Below are 23593 nucleotides of genomic sequence, written 5' to 3'. Positions count from 1 at the left end.
GCTTAAGTGGTATAAAAGTCAGATTGAAAATAAATTTATTCAGCCATAAGAAACTTCAGAAATCAGATCTAGTCAGAGCAGGATGATTGTGTAATACATCTCATTCGCTGACATTGCTTATTACCACTTGTCGCAAACTGAGAACAGAATCCTTAAACTAAGAGACCTTGGTTAATCCCTCTGGCTGATCGCTTCGTGTATAGGCCGAGTTGTCAGCACTGTTCAATGTTGTGTGTTCCAGTGGTACAGCAAGGGGTGCACGGGTTACACCTTAGCATGGATGGAGTATTGGAATAGAATGCTAATGGTTGCATACTACCAGCATCCCATGTGTCCTGGTTCTTCCCAGCGTCGGGCAACATTCTCTGCGCCATGTATCTGCCATGCTTCCTGGTCTTGCTGCTCTGGAGTGTCTCCTGCTGCAGTTTCTACTGCAGGTCTGCAGCCGTCACGCATTGAGGAGGCGGGTGTGATATAATGAGGGGGCGGGGCTATGACGTCACGAGCTCCCGTCTCCAGCGTTCGGAACAGTTTGTTCCAAACGCTGAGCAGCGGAGTACCCTTTTAAAGGTTACAAGTCAGACATCCAGCTTCTGGCCTTCCATTGACCAAGATGGCCATGGTGGTTGATCCTCTTCAGTGATGAGTCCTGCTTTTGTCTTGGATGCAAAGACAGTTTAAGATTGGCCTGGAGGACTCATGGGCAATGCCATGAAAAGGCCTTCACAAGTGATGTACAGTAGCCGTACCCCTGTGGTCTTTATGTCCGCTACACTAACAGCTTGGCATTACATGGATGTGGGCGTGAAACCAGTGGAGGAGCAAACACAACGCCAGACCACACGTCACCCCTGCTATTACCCTTTTGGCCGCATGACGATAGGCCTCTGACCAGACAGTCCCCTGCTCTGCACTAACGAGGGGCAATAACCCCGAAACAGCTGTCTGCAGATGGGTATTTTTTTTTCCCTCTGGAGAGATCTCTTGTTTGCCATACATTCCCAGACTGTTTCTAAGGCTCCCAGTGAAACACTGACTTCATGGGAAAGCTACCTGAAAATTTGGTGTGGGAGCTGCTTTACATATCCTCCGCTCCTGCTACTGTAATGGCCAGTAGGGCCCCCGGACTTGTCTCCCATTGAGCATACCCACTGCGTTTTAGCACAGAGAGCTGGCAGCATCCGATCTTCGTGTAATTTGTGTGCCCGAGTGCATTCAGCGTGGCAGAACATCGCTCAGACAACTAATAATAACCTCACTGATATAGTGCCAAGGCATGTAAGGGCAAGTATTTTGGAACGTGGCGCTCATACCTGATACTGAATAAATCACAATGTTTTAAATATTTTTTTCATCATTAGCATGTCTATCCATCCTGTGATTTCCGTAACACCAGGAAACTTATCCTTCTTGGTGCTGCACACACAAACATATATATAATCACCTGATGGGATTGTGAGCACCAAATATTACATCACATCTGGTCTACAGCATCCATACTGATACCAGGGGTGATACGTCAGTACGTGAGATGATGTATGATCATTATATGGGGTGATATGTCAGTACGTGGGATGATGTATGATCATTATATGGAGTACGTAGGAAGATGTATGATCATTATATGGGGTGATACGTCAGTACGTGAGATGATGTATGATCATTATATGGGGTGATACGCCAGTACGTAGGAAGATGTATGATCATTATATGGGGTGATACGTCAGTACGTGAGATGATGTATGATCATTATATGGGGTGATACGTCAGTACGTGAGATGATGTATGATCATTATATGGGGTGATACGCCAGTACGTAGGAAGATGTATGATCATTATATGGGGTGATACGTCAGTACGTGAGGTGATGTATGATCATTATATGGGGTGATACGTCAGTACGTGAGATGATGTACGATCATTATATCAGGTGATACGTCAGTATGTGAGATGATGTATGATCATTATATGGGGTGATACGTCAGTACGTGAGGTAATGTATGATCATTATATGGGGTGATACGTCAGTAGTGAGATGATGTATGATCATTATATGGGGTGATACGTCAGTACGTAGGAAGATGTATGATCATTATATGGGGTGATACGTCAGTACGTGAGGTGTATGATCATTATATGGGATGATACGTCAGTAGTGAGATGATGTATGATCATTATATCAAGTGATACGTCAGTACGTGGGATGATGCATGATCATTATATGGGGTGATATGTCAGTACGTGAGGTGTATGATCATTATATGGGGTGATACGTCAGTACGTGTGTCACGATGCCGGCTGGCAGGAGGTGGATCCTCTGTGCCAGAGAGGGATTGGCGTGGACCGTGCTAGTGGACCGGTTCTAAGTCACTACTGGTTTTCACCAGAGCCCGCCGCAAAGCGGGATGGTCTTGCTGCGGTGGTAGTGACCAGGTCGTATCCACTAGCAACGGCTCAACCTCTCTGACTGCTGAAGATAGGCGCGGTACAAGGGAGTAGGCAGAAGCAAGGTCGGACGTAGCAGAAGGTCGGGGCAGGCAGCAAGGATCGTAGTCATGGCAACGGCAGGAGGTCTGGAACACAGGCTAGGAACACACAAGGAAACGCTTTCACTGGCACAATGGCAACAAGATCCGGCGAGGGAGCGCAGGGGAAGCGAGGCATAAATAGGGAGTGCACAGGTGAACACACTGATTAGAACCACTGCGCCAATCAGCGGCGCAGTGGCCCTTTAAATCGCAGAGACCCGGCGCGCGCGCGCCCTAGGGAGCGGGGCCGCGCGCGCCGGGACAGGACCGACGGAGAGCGAGTCAGGTACGGGAGCCGGGGTGCGCATCGCGAGCGGGCGCCACCCGCATCGCGAATCGCATCCCGGCTGGAGGCGGTATCGCAGCGCACCGGGTCAGTGGATCTGACCGGGGCGCTGCGGGAGCGAGAGTGTAGCGAGCGCTCCGGGGAGGAGCGGGAACCCGGAGCGCTCGGCATAACAACGTGAGATGATGTATGATCATTATATGGGGTGATACGTCGGTACGTGAGATGATGTATGATCATTATATGGGGTGATACGTCGGTACGTGAGATGATGTATGATCATTATATGGGGTGATACGTCAGTACGTGGGATGATGTATGATCATTATATGGGGTGATACCTCAGTACGTGAGATGTATGATCATTATATGGGGTGATACGTCAGTACGTGAGATGTATGATCATTATATGGGGTGATACGTCAGTACGTGAGATGATGTATGATCATTACATGGGGTGATATGTCAGTACGTGAGATGTATGATCATTATATGGGGTGATACGTCAGTACGTGAGGTGTATGATCATTATATGGGGTGATACGTCGGTACGTGAGATGATGTATGATCATTATATGGGGTGATACGTCAGTACGTGGGATGATGTATGATCATTATATGGGGTGAAACGTCAGTACGTGAGATGATGTATGATCATTATATGGGGTGATACGTCAGTACGTGAGATGTATGATCATTATATGGGGTGATACGTCAGTACGTGAGATGATGTATGATCATTATATGGGGTGATACGTCAGTACGTGAGATGATGTATGATCATTATATGGGGTGATACGTCAGTACGTGGGATGATGTATGATCATTATATGGGGTAATACGTCAGTACGTGGGATGATGTATGATCATTATATGGGGTGATACGTCAGTATGTGGGGTGGTATTTGATTCTATAAGGTCTTACATCAGTACATGGGGCGGTATATAATCAGTGTATGGGTTGATATGTCACCCATGTGAGTAGGTGTAGTGTGCACATGTATTAGTAGGTGCGGTGGGCGCATGTATTAGTAGGTGCGGTGGGCGCATGTATTAGTAGGTGCGGTGGGCGCATGTATTAGTAGGTGCGGTGGGCGCATGTATTAGTAGGTGCGGTGGGCGCATGTATTAGTAGGTGCGGTGGGCGCATGTATTAGTAGGTGCGGTGGGCGCATGTATTAGTAGGTGCGGTGGGCACATGGACTAGTGCAGTAGACGCGGGTAGAGGGTACACTGTTATGGGCACGGGTAACACACAGGTAGCGGGTACACTGTTATGGGCACGGGTAACACACAGGTAGAGGGCACACTGTTATGGGCACGGGTAACACACAGGTAGAGGGTACACTGTTATGGGCACGGGTAACACACAGGTAGAGGGTACACTGTTATGGGCACGGGTAACACACAGGTAGAGGGTACACTGTTATGGGCACGGGTAACACACAGGTAGCGGGCACACTGTTATGGGCACGGGTAACACACAGGTAGAGGGTACACTGTTATGGGCACGGGTAACACACAGGTAGCGGGCACACTGTTATGGGCACGGGTAACACACAGGTAGAGGGTACACTGTTATGGGCACGGGTAACACACAGGTAGCGGGCACACTGTTATGGGCACGAGTAACACACAGGTAGCGGGCACACTGTTATGGGCACGGGTAACACACAGGTAGCGGGCACACTGTTATGGGCACGGGTAACACACAGGTAGCGGGCACACTGTTATGGGCACGGGTAACACACAGGTAGCGGGCACACTGTTATGGGCACGGGTAACACACAGGTAGCGGGCACACTGTTATGGGCACGGGTAACACACAGGTAGCGGGCACACTGTTATGGGCACGGGTAACACACAGGTAGAGGGTACACTGTTATGGGCACGGGTAACACACAGGTAGAGGGTACACTGTTATGGGCACGGGTAACACACAGGTAGAGGGTACACTGTTATGGGCACGGGTAACACACAGGTAGCGGGCACACTGTTATGGGCACGGGTAACACACAGGTAGAGGGTACACTGTTATGGGCACGGTAACACACAGGTACAGGGTACACTGTTATGGGCACGGGTAACACACAGGTAGCGGGCACACTGTTATGGGCACGGGTAACACACAGGTAGAGGGTACACTGTTATGGGCACGGGTAACACACAGGTAGAGGGTACACTGTTATGGGCACGGGTAACACACAGGTAGAGGGTACACTGTTATGGGCACGGGTAACACACAGGTAGAGGGTACACTGTTATGGGCACGGGTAACACACAGGTAGCAGGCACACTGTTATGGGCACGGGTAACACACAGGTAGAGGGTACACTGTTATGGGCACGGGTAACACACAGGTAGAGGGTACACTGTTATGGGCACGGGTAACACACAGGTAGAGGGTACACTGTTATGGGCACGGGTAACACACAGGTAGAGGGTACACTGTTATGGGCACGGGTAACACACAGGTACAGGGTACACTGTTATGGGCACGGGTAACACACAGGTACAGGGTACACTGTTATGGGCACGGGTAACACACAGGTAGAGGGTACACTGTTATGGGCACGGGTAACACACAGGTAGAGGGTACACTGTTATGGGCACGGGTAACACACAGGTAGAGGGTACACTGTTATGGGCACGGGTAACACACAGGTAGAGGGTACACTGTTATGGGCACGGGTAACACACAGGTAGCGGGTACACTGTTATGGGCACGGGTAACACACAGGTAGCGGGTACACTGTTATGGGCACGGGTAACACACAGGTAGAGGGTACACTGTTATGGGCACGGGTAACACACAGGTAGCGGGTACACTGTTATGGGCACGGGTAACACACAGGTACAGGGTACACCGTTATGGGCACGGGTAACACACAGGTAGAGGGTACACCGTTATGGGCACGGGTAACACACAGGTAGAGGGTACACTGTTATGGGCACGGGTAACACACAGGTAGCGGGTACACTGTTATGGGCACGGGTAACACACAGGTAGAGGGTACACTGTTATGGGCACGGGTAACACACAGGTACAGGGTACACTGTTATGGGCACGGGTAACACACAGGTAGCGGGCACACTGTTATGGGCACGGGTAACACACAGGTAGAGGGCACACTGTTATGGGCACGGGTAACACACAGGTAGAGGGTACACTGTTATGGGCACGGGTAACACACAGGTACAGGGTACACTGTTATGGGCACGGGTAACACACAGGTACAGGGTACACTGTTATGGGCACGGGTAACACACAGGTACAGGGTACACTGTTATGGGCACGGGTAACACACAGGTACAGGGTACACTGTTATGGGCACGGGTAACACACAGGTACAGGGTACACTGTTATGGGCACGGGTAACACACAGGTAGAGGGTACACTGTTATGGGCACGGGTAACACACAGGTAGCGGGCACACTGTTATGGGCACGGGTAACACACAGGTACAGGGTACACTGTTATGGGCACGGGTAACACACAGGTAGAGGGTACACTGTTATGGGCACGGGTAACACACAGGTAGAGGGCACACTGTTATGGGCACGGGTAACACACAGGTAGAGGGCACACTGTTATGGGCACGGGTAACACACAGGTAGAGGGTACACTGTTATGGGCACGGGTAACACACAGGTAGCGGGTACACTGTTATGGGCACGGGTAACACACAGGTAGAGGGCACACTGTTATGGGCACGGGTAACACACAGGTAGCGGGCACACTGTTATGGGCACGGGTAACACACAGGTAGCGGGTACACTGTTATGGGCACGGGTAACACACAGGTAGAGGGTACACTGTTATGGGCACGGGTAACACACAGGTAGAGGGTACACTGTTATGGGCACGGGTAACACACAGGTAGAGGGTACACTGTTATGGGCACGGGTAACACACAGGTACAGGGTACACTTATGGGCACGGGTAACACACAGGTAGAGGGTACACTGTTATGGGCACGGGTAACACACAGGTAGAGGGTACACTGTTATGGGCACGGGTAACACACAGGTAGAGGGTACACTGTTATGGGCACGGGTAACACACAGGTAGAGGGTACACTGTTATGGGCACGGGTAACACACAGGTAGAGGGTACACTGTTATGGGCACGGGTAACACACAGGTAGCGGGCACACTGTTATGGGCACGGGTAACACACAGGTAGCGGGCACACTGTTATGGGCACGGGTAACACACAGGTAGCGGGTACACTGTTATGGGCACGGGTAACACACAGGTAGAGGGCACACTGTTATGGGCACGGGTAACACACAGGTAGAGGGTACACTGTTATGGGCACGGGTAACACACAGGTACAGGGCACACTGTTATGGGCACGGGTAACACACAGGTAGCGGGCACACTGTTATGACAGGCTCTTCTCCCGCCTCCGTCAGTCTCCTCACGGTTTCCCGCCTCCGGCTGCTCCGCCCACTCCTCATATGGCCCTGGCACTGCCCCCCGCCCCCTCAGGCTCCCGACGTAATATATCCTGCGACTTTGTGACGTCATCTAACACAAGGGGTGGAGCGAGAGGAGGCCAGCTGGTTAACCATTTCCTACCCGGTTCTGGTCCGTTGATGGGGTCACCGCTGGGCTGCGGGAGGAGGCCAGGAGGGGGCACACCCGAGTGACGTACAGCCGGGCGTACCGGCCGCCCCACCAGGTGACCCGCTTCTTATTATCTGTCTGTGCCATGATATCCTGGGCTTATCTGTCCTCGTAGATGTATATATATATAGCTGTACGTGTGTTATATACAAGTGTGGTCATATAGTGAGCCTCATATACACAGGCAACATGTACTGCATCTTATATACAGGTATATACACTGTCACATCATATACTTCTCCTTATATACAGATATATACACTGTCACATCATATACTTCTCCTTATATACAGATATATACACTGTCACATCATATACTTCTCCTTATATACAGATATATACACTGTCACATCATATACTGCATCTTATATACACTGTCACATAATATACGGCATCTTATATACAGGTATATACACTGTCACATAATATACGACATCTTATATACAGGTATATACACTGTCACATCATATACTTCTCCTTATATACAGGTATATACACTGTCACATAATATACGACATCTTATATACAGGTATATACACTGTCACATCATATACTTCTCCTTATATACAGGTATATACACTGTCACACCATATACTGCATCTTATATACAGGTATATACACTGTCACACCATATACTGCATCTTATATACAGGTATATACACAGACAACATATACTGCATCTTATATACAGGTATATACACAGACATCATTTACTGCATCTTATATACAGGTATATACACAGACATCATATACTGTATCTTATATACAGGTATATACACTGTCACATCATATACTGCATCTTATATACAGGTATATACACTGTCACATCATATACTTCTCCTTATATACAGATATATACACTGTCACATCATATACTGCATCTTATATACAGGTATATACACTGTCACATCATATACTGCATCTTATATACAGGTATATACACTGTCACATCATACTTCTCCTTATATACAGGTATATACACTGTCACATCATATACTGCATCTTATATACAGGTATATACACTGTCACATCATATACTGCATCTTATATACAGGTATATACACTGTCACATCATATACTGCATCTTATATACAGGTATATACACTGTCACATCATATACTTCTCCTTATATACAGGTATATACACTGTCACATCATATACTGCATCTTATATACAGGTATATACACTGTCACATCATATACTGCATCTTATATACAGGTATATACACTGTCACATCATCCTGCATCTTATATACAGGTATATACACTGTCACATCATATACTTCATCTTATATACAGGTATATACACTGTCACATCATATACTTCTCCTTATATACAGGTATATACACTGTCACATCATATACTGCATCTTATATACAGGTATATACACTGTCACATCATATACTGCATCTTATATACAGGTATATACACTGTCACATCATATACTGCATCTTATATACAGGTATATACACTGTCACATCATATACTGCATCTTATATACAGGCATATACACTGTCACATCATATACTGCATCTTATATACAGGCATATACACTGTCACATCATATACTGCATCTTATATACAGGTATATACACTGTCACATCATATACTGCATCTTATATACAGGTATATACACTGTCACATCATATACTGCATCTTATATACAGGTATATACACTGTCACATCATATACTGCATCTTATATACACGTATATACACTGTCACATCATATACTGCATCTTATATACAGGTATATACACTGTCACATCATATACTTCTCCTTATATACAGGTATATACACTGTCACATCATATACTGCATCTTATATACAGGTATATACACTGTCACATCATATACTGCATCGTATATACAGGTATATACACAGTCACATCATATACTGCATCTTATATACAGGTATATACACAGTCACATCATATACTGCATCTTATATACAGGTATATACACAGTCACATCATATACTGCATCTTATATACAGGTATATACACAGACATCATATACTGCATCTTATATACAGGTATATACACAGACATCATATACTGCATCTTATATACAGGTATATACACAATCATATACTGCATCTTATATACAGGTATATACACAGACCTCATATACTGCATCTTATATACAGATATATACACAGACATCATATACTTCTCCTTATATACAGGTATATACACTGTCACATCATATATACAGGTATCTACACAGACATAATATCCTGCATCTTATGTACAGGTATATACACTGTCACATCATATATACAGGTATATACACTGTCACATCATATACTGCATCTTATATACAGGTATATACACTGTCACATCATATACTTCTCCTTATATACAGGTATATACACAGACATCATATACTGCATCTTATATACAGGTATATACACAGACATCATATACTGCATCTTATATACAGGTATATACACTGTCACATCATATACTTCTCTTTATATACAGGTATATACACAGACATCATAAACTGCATCTTATATACAGGTATATACACAGACATCATATACTGCATCTTATATACAGGTATATTCACAGACATCATATACTGCATCTTATATACAGGTATATACACTGTCACATCATATACTGCATCTTATATACAGGTATATACACTGTCACATCATATACTGCATCTTATATACAGGTATATGCACAGACATCATATACTGCATCTTATATACAGGTATATACACTGTCACATCATATACTGCATCTTATATACACTGTCACATAATATACGGCATCTTATATACAGGTATATACACTGTCACATAATATACAACATCTTATATACAGGTATATACACTGTCACATCATATACTTCTCCTTATATACAGGTATATACACTGTCACACCATATACTGCATCTTATATACAGGTATATACACAGACAACATATACTGCATCTTATATACAGGTATATACACAGACATCATTTACTGCATCTTATATACAGGTATATACACAGACATCATATACTGTATCTTATATACAGGTATATACACTGTCACATCATATACTGCATCTTATATACAGGTATATACACAGACATCATATACTGCATCTTATATACAGGTATATACACAGACATCATATACTGCATCTTATATACAGGTATATACACTGTCACATCATATACTGCATCTTATATACAGGTATATACACTGTCACATCATATACTGCATCTTATATACAGGTATATACACAGACATCATATACTGTATCTTATATACAGGTATATACACTGTCACATCATATACTGCATCTTATATACAGGTATATACACTGTTGCATCATATACTTCTCCTTATATACAGGTATATACACAGACACATCATACTGCATCTTATATACAGGTATATACACAGACATCATATACTGCATCTTATATACAGGTATATACACAGATATCATATACTGCATCTTATATACAGGTATATACACTGTCACATCATATACTGCATCTTATATACAGGTATATACACTGTCACATCATATACTGCATCTTATATATAGGTATATACACAGACACATCATATACTTCTCCTTATATACAGGTATATACACAGACACATCATATACTGCATCTTATATACAGGTATATACACAGACACATCATATATTGCATCTTATATATAGGTATATACACTGTCACATCATATACTGTATCTTATATACAGATATATACACAGACACATCATATACTGCATCTTATATACAGGTATATACACAGACACATATACTGCATCTTATATACAGGTTTATATACAGACATCATATACTGCATCTTATATACAGGTTTATACACAGACATCATATACTGCATCTTATATACAGGTTTATACACAGACATCATATACTGCATCTTATATACAGGTTTATACACAGACATCATATACTGCATCTTATATACAGGTATATACACTGTCACATCGTATACTGCATCTTATATACAGGTATATACACTGTCACATCGTATACTGCATCTTATATACAGGTATATACACAGACACATCATATACTGCATCTTATATACAGGTATATACACAGTGACATCATATACTGCATCTTATATACAGGTATATACACAGACACATCATCATACTGCATCTTATATACAGGTATATACACTGTCACATTATATACTTCTCCTTATATACAGGTATATACACTGTCACATTATATACTTCTCCTTATATACAGGTATATACACAGACACATCATACTGCATCTTATATACAGGTATATACACTGTCACATCATATATTGCATCTTATATAAAGGTATATACACAGTGACATCATACTGCATCTTATACAGGTATATACACTGTCACATCATACACTGCTCCTTCTATACAGGTATATACACAGTTACATGATATACTGCTCCATATGTACAGTTACACAGATATACTTACAGCCTATATCTTTCAGGGAATGCTGGGAGTTGTAGTTTTGCAACAGCTGGAGGCAAATGTGGCTTGAGAGCACTGCCCTAAACAATGGTATCCTGTAGCACAGCACTGATCAGTGTTATAGGCGCTCCTCTAGTGCAGCCTGCCCTGTACTGAAGGAGCACTGGGATGGAGGCAGGTAGGAACCCTCCAACCGTCCTATCAGCTGACCAGGACCTCACGGGTTTTGTTGCGGTTGTCTCAATCAACTCTCTGAGTTAGTCGGCAACAAAATTTCCTGCATTTAGACGCGATAAAGGGTTAATGCCAGACATCGGCCCATTCGGCGATGTCCAGTATTAGCCGTGGGTCCTGGCTGCTTATAGCGGCCGTGACTCACCGGGTATGAAGCGTGCTCAGCTCCTAAGTGCCCTGCAGACTGGAATCGGGCACAGGGCGTCCATTTGCGACCTAAAGGGGTGGTCCAGTGAAAAACCACTTATACCCTCTGCACAGGACGGGGCCCGGGCTCTTTGCCCGTCACAGAGAGCGCTGTAGACGTCACGCCATTCATTTCTGCGGGAGAGCCAAAGAGTCTGGCTTAAAGGGGTACTCTTGGGAAATAAAACATATCCCCATCTACAGGATAGGGATAAGTTCCTGATCGTGGGGGTCCAACCGCACTCCGGCCCCCACTCTCGGAGACGAGCTTCATGATGACCCGCTCAGCCAACATTGGTAAAGCCGGGGTCCCCCCTCAGCCTGGTGATTGGCTAAGTGGGCCCTCACTGAGCCTCGTCTCTGAGGGTGGGCGCTGGAGTGCGCTGAGGATGGGGGAATAGCCAGGCCCTGAGCAAGACATCATGGGGGGCTTCAGATGTTGGGCCCCCTGTGACTAAATCCTTATCCCCTATACTGTGAGTAGGGAATACGTTTTATTTCCCTGGAGAAACCCTTCAACACTGGCGAGCCTTACAATGCAGGGCCGCAGGGGTCCGGGGCCGCACTCTATGCCGCAGGGGTCCGGGGCCGCACTCTATGCCGCAGGGGTCCGGGGCCGCACTCTATGCCGCAGGGGTCCGGGGCCGCACTCTATGCCGCAGGGGTCCGGGGCCGCACTCTATGCCGCAGGGGTCCGGGGCCGCACTCTATGCCGCAGGGGTCCGGGGCCGCACTCTATGCCGCAGGGGTCCGGGGCCGCACTCTATGCCGCAGGGGTCCGGGGCCGCACTCTATGCCGCAGGGGTCCGGGGCCGCACTCTATGCCGCAGGGGTCCGGGGCCGCACTCTATGCCGCAGGGGTCCGGGGCCGCACTCTATGCCGCAGAGGTCCGGGGCCGCACTCTATGCCGCAGGGGTCCTATCCCAGTCCTTCAGGCCACCATCAGTCCAGGATTAAAATTATTCCCTGTTCTAATCAAATAGAGTAACCGAAAAACCAGGAGTGTTGGTGGGGTCTGAGGACTGGGATGGGGACCTCTGCTCTATGAAATCCTTACAATAATGGGGCATATGACAAGGGTTGAGACCCCAAAAGATGTCAGGTTTACTCAGATGCTGCATTTTCCATTTGATGACCATAGCAGCAATGCTCTCCGCTTCCCTTTTAAAGAAGCACTCCGGAATATCCGATGAGCTGCCAGGAGGGATCTTGTAGGTGATGATGTCATCACGTAGTTCACAGGAAGTCGTCTGACCCAGCAGTGACACATTAAAGGAGTACTCTGGTATAATAAATGTATTAGTAACATTTCCCCAGGCTGATGGAAGTAAAAAAAAAAAGAAAGTGTACATACCCGCTGCCGCTCCCCCGGTGGCTCCCATAACCCGCTCCGGCCTCCTTTTCCTGGTTGTTGGTGGTCGGTGAGTTATATGGCGCTCAGCTAATCACCGGCTACAACTGAGGCTGAGCGGCAGTGCAATGTTTTCGGCCCGGCACCAGGAAGAAGACTGGTCCCAGGGCTGAAAACGTCAAAATGTTGCCCAGCCTATCACCGGCCGAGGCGGGACATCGCTGCGGCTGGTTATTAGCTGAGCGCGGTATGACTCGCCAATCAACGGCAACCAGGAAGAAGATCGCTGCGGATGCTGGAACAGGTTATCGGAGGCACTGGGGGATCGGCAGCAGGTATGTACACTTTTTTTTTTTTAATACGCAGCTGGGGGAACTTTTACACAAAAATTTATCCCATACTCCTTTTAAACACTGATTTTCTGTGAGTCAAACTGGTGATTACATGACTTAGTTACAGTAATGAAACGCATGGATGCAGCTGTGCTGGGAAAAAACAGATGGTGCTGTAGGACTAGTAATGGTTCTGCTTTAAAGGGGTGCTCCACTTTCCAGCATTCGGATGTAGATGTTCCGAAAGCTGTTTTTGCCCCTTGTGACATGACAGCCACATCCCCTCAATGCAAGTCTGTGGGAGGGGGCGTGACTGCTGTCGGCCACACCCCTTGTGACAATACAGCTACACACCCTCAATGCAAGTCTATGGGAGGGGGCGTGACGACTGTCGGTCACGCCCCTTGTGACATCACAGCCACACACCCTCAATGAAAGTCTATGGGAGGGGGCATGACTGCTGTCGACCACGCCCCGTGTGACATCATAGCCACACCCCCTCAATGCAAGTCTATGGGAGGGGGCATGGCTGCTGTCGGCCATGCCCCTTGTGACATCATAGCCACACACCCTCAATGCAAGTCTATGGGAGGGGGCATAGCTGCTGTCGGCCATGCCCCTTGTTACATCACAGCCACACACCCTCAATGCAAGTCTATGGGAGGGGGCGTGACTGATCTAGGCCACACCCCTTGTGACATCATAGCCACACACCCTCAATGCAAGTCTATGGGAGGTGGCGTGAATACCGTCACGCCCCCTCCCATAGACTTGCAATGAGGGTGTGTGGCTGTGATGTCACAAGGGGCGTGGCCGACCCCCCTGCAGCGCGAAAACAGCGTTCGGAACATTTACTTCCGATCCCTGGCCAGTGGAGAACCCCTTTAAAGGTCTTCTCCAGGATTATATACACTCGTCATGTGGTATTTCACCTCCGGCCCATTCACTTAACTGTAATACCACATGCAGCCATAGACATTTATGGCGCCGTTCTTGTAAACCATTTACAGCCTATTGTAATAGATGGTCCTGCAGACCTACCGGAAGCCATCAATGGATGAAGTCCATGAGTTATCATCACTAGACTTTGCTCTCAGGACATTTTCGGGAGGTTCTATCTCTTCCCACTATGATTATACAGGGAGGACGTTAATGATTAATGGGGTTTATGCTGAGACTCCTGGGCACTGTACACGAGGAGGGCAGGCCGCTCATACACTGTGCAGTAAGTACTCCGTGTGTAAGTCTGAACTACGTTTATACTTGTCAGGACTTACAGAGTCCCAAAGGTCTCCTATAACACAGGAAGAAAGAAGGGGGCGCAACGCGGGGCATCCAAGGTGCAGATACCAACAAACCAGACGGATGCCCTACGGTGCGATGCACACCTCGAAAGAATAATAAACAATAATGTAATGCAAAAGATAGACTTTATTGGTACAGTTACAATACTGATACATTGTAACAAAAAGGACACTGCTCAGGATTCGATCGATTTTTAATTGTTGTTTGTTTGTGTCCTTTTTGTTAGGCCGGGTTCACGCCACGTTTTTGCAATCCAGTTCCCGTATCAGGTTTTTGATTTTAAAAAAACGGAGTCCTCAAAACCTGACTAAACTGTATGAAAATGTGTGTCCAAATTTTAATCTGTAAACGGTTTGATAAATGATGTCCGGTTGCATCAGTTTTTAAGAAAAAAAACATATACTTTTTTAACTTTTCACTCCATTATCAATAAAGTTTCACTTGTTTGATTGAAATTCCAAGAAAAAAACTGTGCAATGTCAAAAACCGTATGGTGAAAACCGGATGGAACCGTACGCGAACACGGTTCTGTATGGTTCCCATTGACTCCCATGTTAAAAAATAAAAAAAAATAAAAACCTATACGTTTCAATACGGTTTTTTCACCCGGACCAAAAACGGTGGTAGGCTACAGTTTTGGATATGGGGAAAAAACTAACGATTTTTTTTTTTTTTTAGGGCCGATACTGATAACTTATACATGTACCAATATTCCGGTATAAGTTATCGACTATTTCCCTCGGCCCCGCAGATCATTGATTTAAAGCGGGCGCTTTAAATCAATGAACTGCAGCGGCTTTTGCGGGGCCAGAGACCGCCGCCGCCCGCTTCTCTCCCCCTGCCTGTCCTGGGGTCCTCCCTGGTCCAACCACCACCACTGCCCCATTGCCTCCCCCATCCCCGGTTTCATTACCATTTCCCGGGGCCCGCACTACTTCTGTCTCAGGCGGCCTTTTGAGCTGTCACTGTGCGCAATGACGGCGACGTCGCGTTGGGGACGTCACTTGTCATTGCGCTGCGTGCAGGACGCCGCAGGAGCCAGAAGTAGCACGGACCCCGCTCCCCGGGAACAGGTAATTATAAAACCGGGGATGGGGGAGGCAATGGGGCAAAGGCAGCGGCGGTGGTCTCTGGGCGGGGCATTATCGGCAAGGTAATTGCCGATACCGATAATGTCCAAAATCATGAATATCGGCCGATAATATCGGCCAAACTGATAATCGGTCGATCCCTAGAAAAAACTGACAAAACCGTACAGGATGCAAAACTGACACAACCTGATGCATCGTTTGGCATACGGTTTTCAATGGAGAATCAATGCATACGGTTTTGAGTAAGGTTCTGTACGGTTTTCAAATTGAAAACGTATACGGGAACTGTATTGCAAAAACGTGGTGTGAACCCGGCCTAAACCGTAAAGGTAGGGTTTTGAATAAGGTTCCGAACGGTTTTCAAGTTGAAAACGTATATGGGAACTGTATTGCAAAAACGTGGTGTGAACCCAGCCTAAAGGCTGGGTTCACACCACGTTTTTGCAATACAGTTCCCGTATACGTTTTCAACTTGAAAACCGTACGGAACCTTATTCAAAACCGTATGCATTGATTCTCCATTGAAAACCGTATGCCAAACGATGCATCAGGTTGTGTCAGTTTTGCATCCTGTACGGTTTTGTCAGTTTTTTTTCTAGGGATCGACCAATTATCAGTTTGGCCGATATTCATGATTTTGGACATTATCGGTATCGGCAATTACCTTGCAATACCTTTACCTTTGCAATACAGTTCCCGTATCAGGTTTTCGATATAAATAAATAAATGGAATCCTCAAAACCTACTTTCCATCCCGTACAATACTTCATAGAGATGTAAATACAGGGCAGAGGCGAGGATGCGCCGATTTGGACGTTTGCGTAATTTCCTGTGTACAAAGCAAATGTTATCCGGGACTAAGTAACATATCTGCGGGGAGATCTCTACAGATCTCGGGTTACTGCATCATGTGATCTTCCACCATGATACAAGGTTATATAATGAACGTTTATGTCGCTGTATGTACGTTAGGCTTGTGGTGGTTCTTGCGGTATTTAAATTGCATTAAAAGGCCCCCAATCTCCCGACATCATGTTATAGAACAGGATGAGCTGAGCAAATTGATAGTTTTAAAGTATTAAAGGGGCACTCGGGAGGAAAAAAATTTGTTTTCACCTCCACTGGTTCTACGAAAGTTTATACAGATTTGTAAATTAATACTATATAAATATCTTAAAGGGGTACTCCACCCTAAGGTGACTTTACTTCTTACCTGTCAGACAGGAATGGACATGCTTAGGAAGGATCCGTGCTTGTTTTTGAGCTACGTGGCCGTCTTGTGTGCCCACCATAATGCGGACTTCTTTTTTGTGAAATGGCTATTTCCTGTTAGAGTGCCCTCCCTGCAACTACAAGTCCCAGGATCCCTTGTTTGTAACTGTGAGGTCCTTTTTTCTCTCTCGCACACATCAGCCACCCATTGAAGCACACTTGAGCTGCCTTCCATGTTGCACTGTAAACAATGTTTTCTAACCAGGGTGCCTCCAGCTGTTTCAAAACTGCAGTTCCCTGCAGAACAAGCCCCCCCCCCCCCATTGAAGTAGACAGCCTGCCTTTGCACACCTTACTAGTGATGTAATGTCTCAACCCTTGTCACGTCTCCTTCCCCCCCCCCCCCCCCCCCCTGTCAGAGAGCAATGTGGTCAGAACTGCACAACTTCCTGTGGAGCATGCAGCAGCTGATAAGTACTGGAAGCATTAAGATCTTTATAGAGAAGTAATTTACAGATCTGTATAACTTTCTGGCACCAGTTGATGTCCGAGCATGCTGGGAGTTGTAGTTTTGCAACAGCTGGAGGCCCCCTGGTTGGGAAACACTCCCTTATACCATGTCCCTTGGCCAACCCCGTCTGTTGCCACGCGCGCCCTATTTATTACCGACAGCAGATAAAACCTTTGGCGCGCCCAGATTACTGTTTTGCAATATCCACCAAGATCTATTGGAAGAGCCACAAAGGCCCCGACTGCTGCTTAGATACCGTTCCCATGATAAGGTGTATCCGAGCCTCCCATCTCTTGCCAAAAAAACACTAAAAATTTACATATACAAATTAGCATCAGGTTAATCAGGTTACCTGGCTCCGGATCCCCGGTTGTGCAACCTGCCAAGATGTCCCCGAGCTGCGGATGCTTGTAAATCAGATTAGAAAACAGAATGACAAGTCCTGTAATCTTTATGTTATGTGTCGGGGATTATAGCAATTTTACATTGTTTCTTACTATTATATAGTCACCGTATAATGACTTAATAGTCGCAGCCCGGCAGCGCCGCGGTACGAAAATAAAGCCAGCGCTGCGCAGGAGCCGAGTGATTCATCTTTTTTGTTCGGTTCCCTTTTTTTTTTTTCCCCGCATTTCCGCACGTAACAATCGGTATAATTATCGTCTTATTTATAAGGCAACAACGCCGTCGTTCATAAAGGTTTACGAAAGTCAATGTTAGGAGGTCATTACCGTTACCATCTCACAACACGGTCTACATTTATCATTCATTAAAGGGGTAGTCCAGGAAAAAACTTTTTATATATATATATATATATATATGATCAACTGGCTCCAGAAAGTTAAACAGATTTGTAAATTACTTCTATTAAAAAATCTTAATCCTTTCCGTACTTATGAGCTTCTGAAGTTAAGGTTGTTCTTTTCTGTCTGACTAGTCTCTGATGACACGTCTCGGGAACCGCCCAGTTTAGAAGAGGTTTGCTATGGGGATTTGCTTCTAAACTGGGCGTTTGCCGAGACAGGTGTCATCAGAGAGGATTTAGACAGAAAAGGACAACCTTAACTTCAGAAGCTCATAAGTACTGAAAGGATTAAGATTTTTTAATAGAAGTAATTTACAAATCTGTTTAACTTTCTGGAGCCAGTTGATATATAAAAAAATGTTTTTTCCTGGATAACCCCTTTTAACCTTAGATTCTCCAGCAAATGCAAAACTACCATTGTAAGGTGTCTGGGCATGCTGGGAATGGTAGTTCTATGCAGGCACTGAAGACTCACAAGTTGGAGAGACTGAAAAAAAAAAAATTAAAGGGGAACTACGGAGGAAAAGGGAAAAAAAATCAAATCAACTGGTGGCAAAAAGTTATATATATTTGTAAATTACCTCTATATAAAAATCTTAAAGGGGTACTCTGGGGGAAAACTTATTTATTTATTTATTTTTAAATCAACTGGTGCCAGAAAGTTAAACAGATTTGTAAATTACTTCTATTAAAAAAAATCTTAATCCTTCCAGTACTTATTAGCTGCTGAATACTACAGAGGAAATGGTTTTCTTTTTGGAACACAGAGCTCTCTGCTGACATCACAAGCACAGTGCTCTCTGCTGACATATCTGTCCATTTTAGGAACTGTACAGAGTAGGAGAAAATCCCCATAGCAAACATAGGCTGCTCTGGACAGTTCCTGACATGGACAGAGATGTCAGCAGAGAGCACTGTGTTCCAAAAAGAAAATAATTTCCTCTGTAGTATTCAGCAGCTATTAAATACTGGAAGGATTAAGATTTTTTTTTTTTTAATGGAAGTAATTTACAAATCTGTTTAACCTTCTGACAAAAAAAAAAAGTTTCCCACCGGAGTACCCCTTTAATCTTTCCAGTACTTATCAGCTGCTGTATGCTCCACAGGAAGTTGTGTAGTACTTTCCAGTCTGACCACTGTGCTCTCTGCTGCCACCTCTGTCCGTGTCAGGAACTTTCCAGAGCAGGAGAGGTTTGCTATGGGGACTTGGACAGTTCCCGACACGGACAGAGGTGGCAGCAGAGAAAAGAACTGGAAAGAACTGGACTGGAAAGAACAACACAACTTCCTGTGGAGCATACAGCAGCTAAGTACTGGAAGGGTTAAGATTTTTATATAGAGGTAATTTGGAAATCTGTATAACTTTTTTCTACCAGTTGACTTGAATTTTTTTCCCTCCGCAGTAGCCCTTTAATAATTGTTTCAGTCTCTCCAACTTGTGAGTCTTCAGTGCCTGCATAGAACTACCACTCCCAGCATGCCCAGACACAAGTTGGAGAGACTGAAAAAAAAAATGAAAGGGATACTGTGGAGGAAAAAGGAAAATAAATTCAAATCAACTGGTGGCAAAAAGCTATACAGATTTGTAAATTACTTCTATATAAAAATCTTAATCCTTCCAGTCCTTATCAGCTGCTGTATGCTCCACATGTAGTTGTGTAGTACTTTCCAGTCTGACCACAGTGCTCTCTGCTGCCACCTCTGTCCGTGTCAGGAACTTTCCAGAGTAGAAGAGGTTTGTTATGGGGAGTTGGACAGTTCGTGACAGAGACAGAGGTGGCAGCAGAGAGCACTGTGGTCAGAACGGAAACAACTACTCAACATCCTGTGGAGCATACAGCAGCTGATAAGTACTGGAAGGATTAAGCTGCGGCCCACACACCCCCTCCATGCAGCTCTATGGCAGAGCTGGAGATTGCCGAGTGCAGTGTTCGGGCTCTTCCATGGCGTATGGGCCGCAGCTTCGTGCCTGGTTGACATGCCCCATTCAGGAGGAGAGCCGGGGTGCCGTTTGGGAAATCACAGGGGGTCCCAGCGGTCAAACCCTTGCGATCTGGCACTTATCCCCTATCCTGAAGGGCTGAAGGGTTACGACGGTGAGGGGGAGAGAGAGGGGCCAGCACCTGAAGGGTTAATAGAAGAGAAAAGACAAGGGACAATACCTGAAGGGTTAACAGAGGGGGGAGAGAGGGGACAGCACCTGAAGGGTTATCAGGGGAGAAAGTCTTTCCAGTCGGACACAGTGCTCTCTGCTGCCACCTCTGTCCGTATCAGGAACTTTCCAGAGCAGGAGCAAATCCTCATATAAAAAACGCCTACTGCTGTAGACCAGTGGTCTTCAACCTGCGAACCTCCAGATGTTGCAAAACTACAACTCCCAGCATTCCCGGACCGCCAAACACCTGTCTTCCTCCTCCAGAGCATCCATAATGACCATAAAAAGGTAAATCAAGGCTTCTCTTTTGCAAAACTTCAACTCCCAGCATGCCCGGACAGCCGTTGGCTGTCCGGGCATGCTGGGAGTTGTAGTTTTGCAACATCCGGAGGTCCATAGGTTGGAGACCACTGCTGTAGACAATTCCTGACACAGACAGAGGTGGCATCAGAGAGCACTGTGGTCAGAACTACACAACTTCCTGTGGAGCATGCAGCAGCTGATAAGTACTGGAAGGATTAAGATCTTTATAGAGAAGTAATTTACAGATCTGTATAACTTTCTGGCACCAGTTGATGTGAAAACCTTTTCTTTTTTTTTCTGGTGTACCCCTTTAACTCATGAACACCTACTCCCAAAAAAATGGCTGCGTCCTACAGGAGCATCAACTGATAATTATAGATGATTGATATTAATTACTGTTTATATAGTAGAACGACCTATATGCTAGTAATGAAATCCCTACTCCACCCCCTCCTCCAGAGCATCCATAATGACATCCCTACTCCACCCCCTCCTCCAGAGCATCCATAATGACCATAAAAAGGTAAATCAAGGCTTCTCTTTTGCAAAACTTCAACTCCCAGCATGCCCGGACAGCCGTTGGCTGTCCGGGCATGCTGGGAGTTGTAGTTTTGCAACATCTGGAGGTCCATAGCTATTCATGGGCACTCCGCAGACTATCGGGCGCGATCAGGGATCTTCTGACTATTGAGTTTAGTCGACGACTGTAGATACACAGGGTGAGTATGATCTTTCATGCCCTTAGGTGGGAAGAAAAGCAAATCGGAGACAAGTGCATCTACTGAAGTGTAATTTTGGGAGGAGTAGCAGTAGTTGGGGATCGTGCCAGGTTGTGTCTCTGCCTGGGATCCAGAGGGTTGGATTTTGTATCACTGGCAAGGCTTAAAGGGGTACTCCGGTGGAAAACACTTTTTTAAATCAACGGGTGCCAGAAAGTTAAACAGATTTGTAAATTACTTCTATTAAAAAAATCTTTAACCTTCCAATACTTATCAGCTGCTGTATAATACAGAAGAAGTTCTTTTCTTTTTGAATTTATTTTCTGTCTGACCACAGTGCTCTCTGCTGACACCTCTGTCCATGTCAGGAACTGTCCAGAGTATCAGCAAATCCCCATAGCAAACCTCTCCTGCTCTGGACAGTTCCTGACATGGACAGAGGTGTCAGAAGAGAGCACTGTGGACAGACAGAAGAGAAATTAAAAAAAGAAAAGAACTTCCTGTGGAGCATACAGCAGCTGATAAATACTGGAAGGGTTAAGATTTTTAAATAGAAGTGATTTTTAAATCTGTTTAACTTTCTGGCACCAGTAGATTTAGTAGATCCAGGCAAGAGCAGTCGAGCGTCGATAACACTGATTAATGCCATGTTAATGCATGGCAGTGATCAGTGTAGGAAATCAATGTGTGCAGTGTAAGGCTAAATTTCCACTTGTTTTTTTTCTGGCAGTTTTTGAGCCAAAGTCAGAAGTGGATCCATAAGGGAGGAGAAGTGTAAGTCCTTCCTTTATATGTCCTATTCCTTTTGAATACATTTCTGGCTTTGGCTCAAAAACCGCAGTGGCAGAAATCCAAAAACTGCCAGAAAATAAACCAAGTGGAAACCTAGCCTTATAGTCCTCTATGGGAGCTATAGCATTGCAAAAAAGAAAGTGTTAATAAATGTGATTTAACCCCTTCCCTAATAAGTCCGAATCACCCCCCTTTTCCCATAAAAAAAAAAATATATAAACATATGTGGTATCTCCCCGTGTGGAAATGGCCAAACTATAAAAATATATCGTCAATTAAACCGCACGGTCAATGGTGTACGCGCAAAAAAAAGTCCAAAGTCCAAAACAGCGTATATTTGGTCACTTTTTTTATACCATTAAAAAATGTATAAAAAGTCCAATCTAAACAAAAATGGTACCGCTAAAAACTTCAGATCACAGTGCAAAAAATTAGCCCTCATACCACCCCATATGCGGAAAAATAAAAAAGTTATAGGGGTCAGAAGATGACATTTTTAAGCGTATAAATTTTCCTGCATGTAGTTATGATTTTTTCCAGAAGTGCGACAAACTCAAACCTATATAAGTAGGGGATCATTTTAATCGTATGGACCTACAGAATAGGCCCCAAAACTTAAAAATTGTGTTTTTTTTTCTTCAATTTTGTGGCACCATGATTTTTTTTCCCCTGTTTCGCTGTCGATTTTTGGGT

At 45.1% G+C, this 23593-nt stretch overlaps 1 protein-coding gene across 2 annotated transcripts in view; it reads left to right on the top strand.

The window, feature by feature from the left end:
* The first annotated feature begins 7209 nt into the window (after window positions 1-7209).
* Window positions 7210-23593, top strand: part of LCLAT1 (lysocardiolipin acyltransferase 1) — a 135484-nt gene continuing 119100 nt past the window's right edge. Inside the window, exon 1 of one of the 2 annotated variants that reach the window (XM_056568542.1) lies at window positions 7210-7501. The gene's annotated coding sequence lies outside the window, so the exon portion shown is untranslated. The remainder of the gene's footprint in view (window positions 7502-23593) is intronic. The other variant, XM_056568541.1, reaches the window with a different exon arrangement.

The sequence above is a fragment of the Hyla sarda genome, chromosome 3 (genome assembly GCF_029499605.1).
Source record: "Hyla sarda isolate aHylSar1 chromosome 3, aHylSar1.hap1, whole genome shotgun sequence".
NCBI classification, from domain to species: domain Eukaryota; kingdom Metazoa; phylum Chordata; class Amphibia; order Anura; family Hylidae; genus Hyla; species Hyla sarda.
This window is presented reverse-complemented; position numbering and strand designations above follow the sequence as displayed.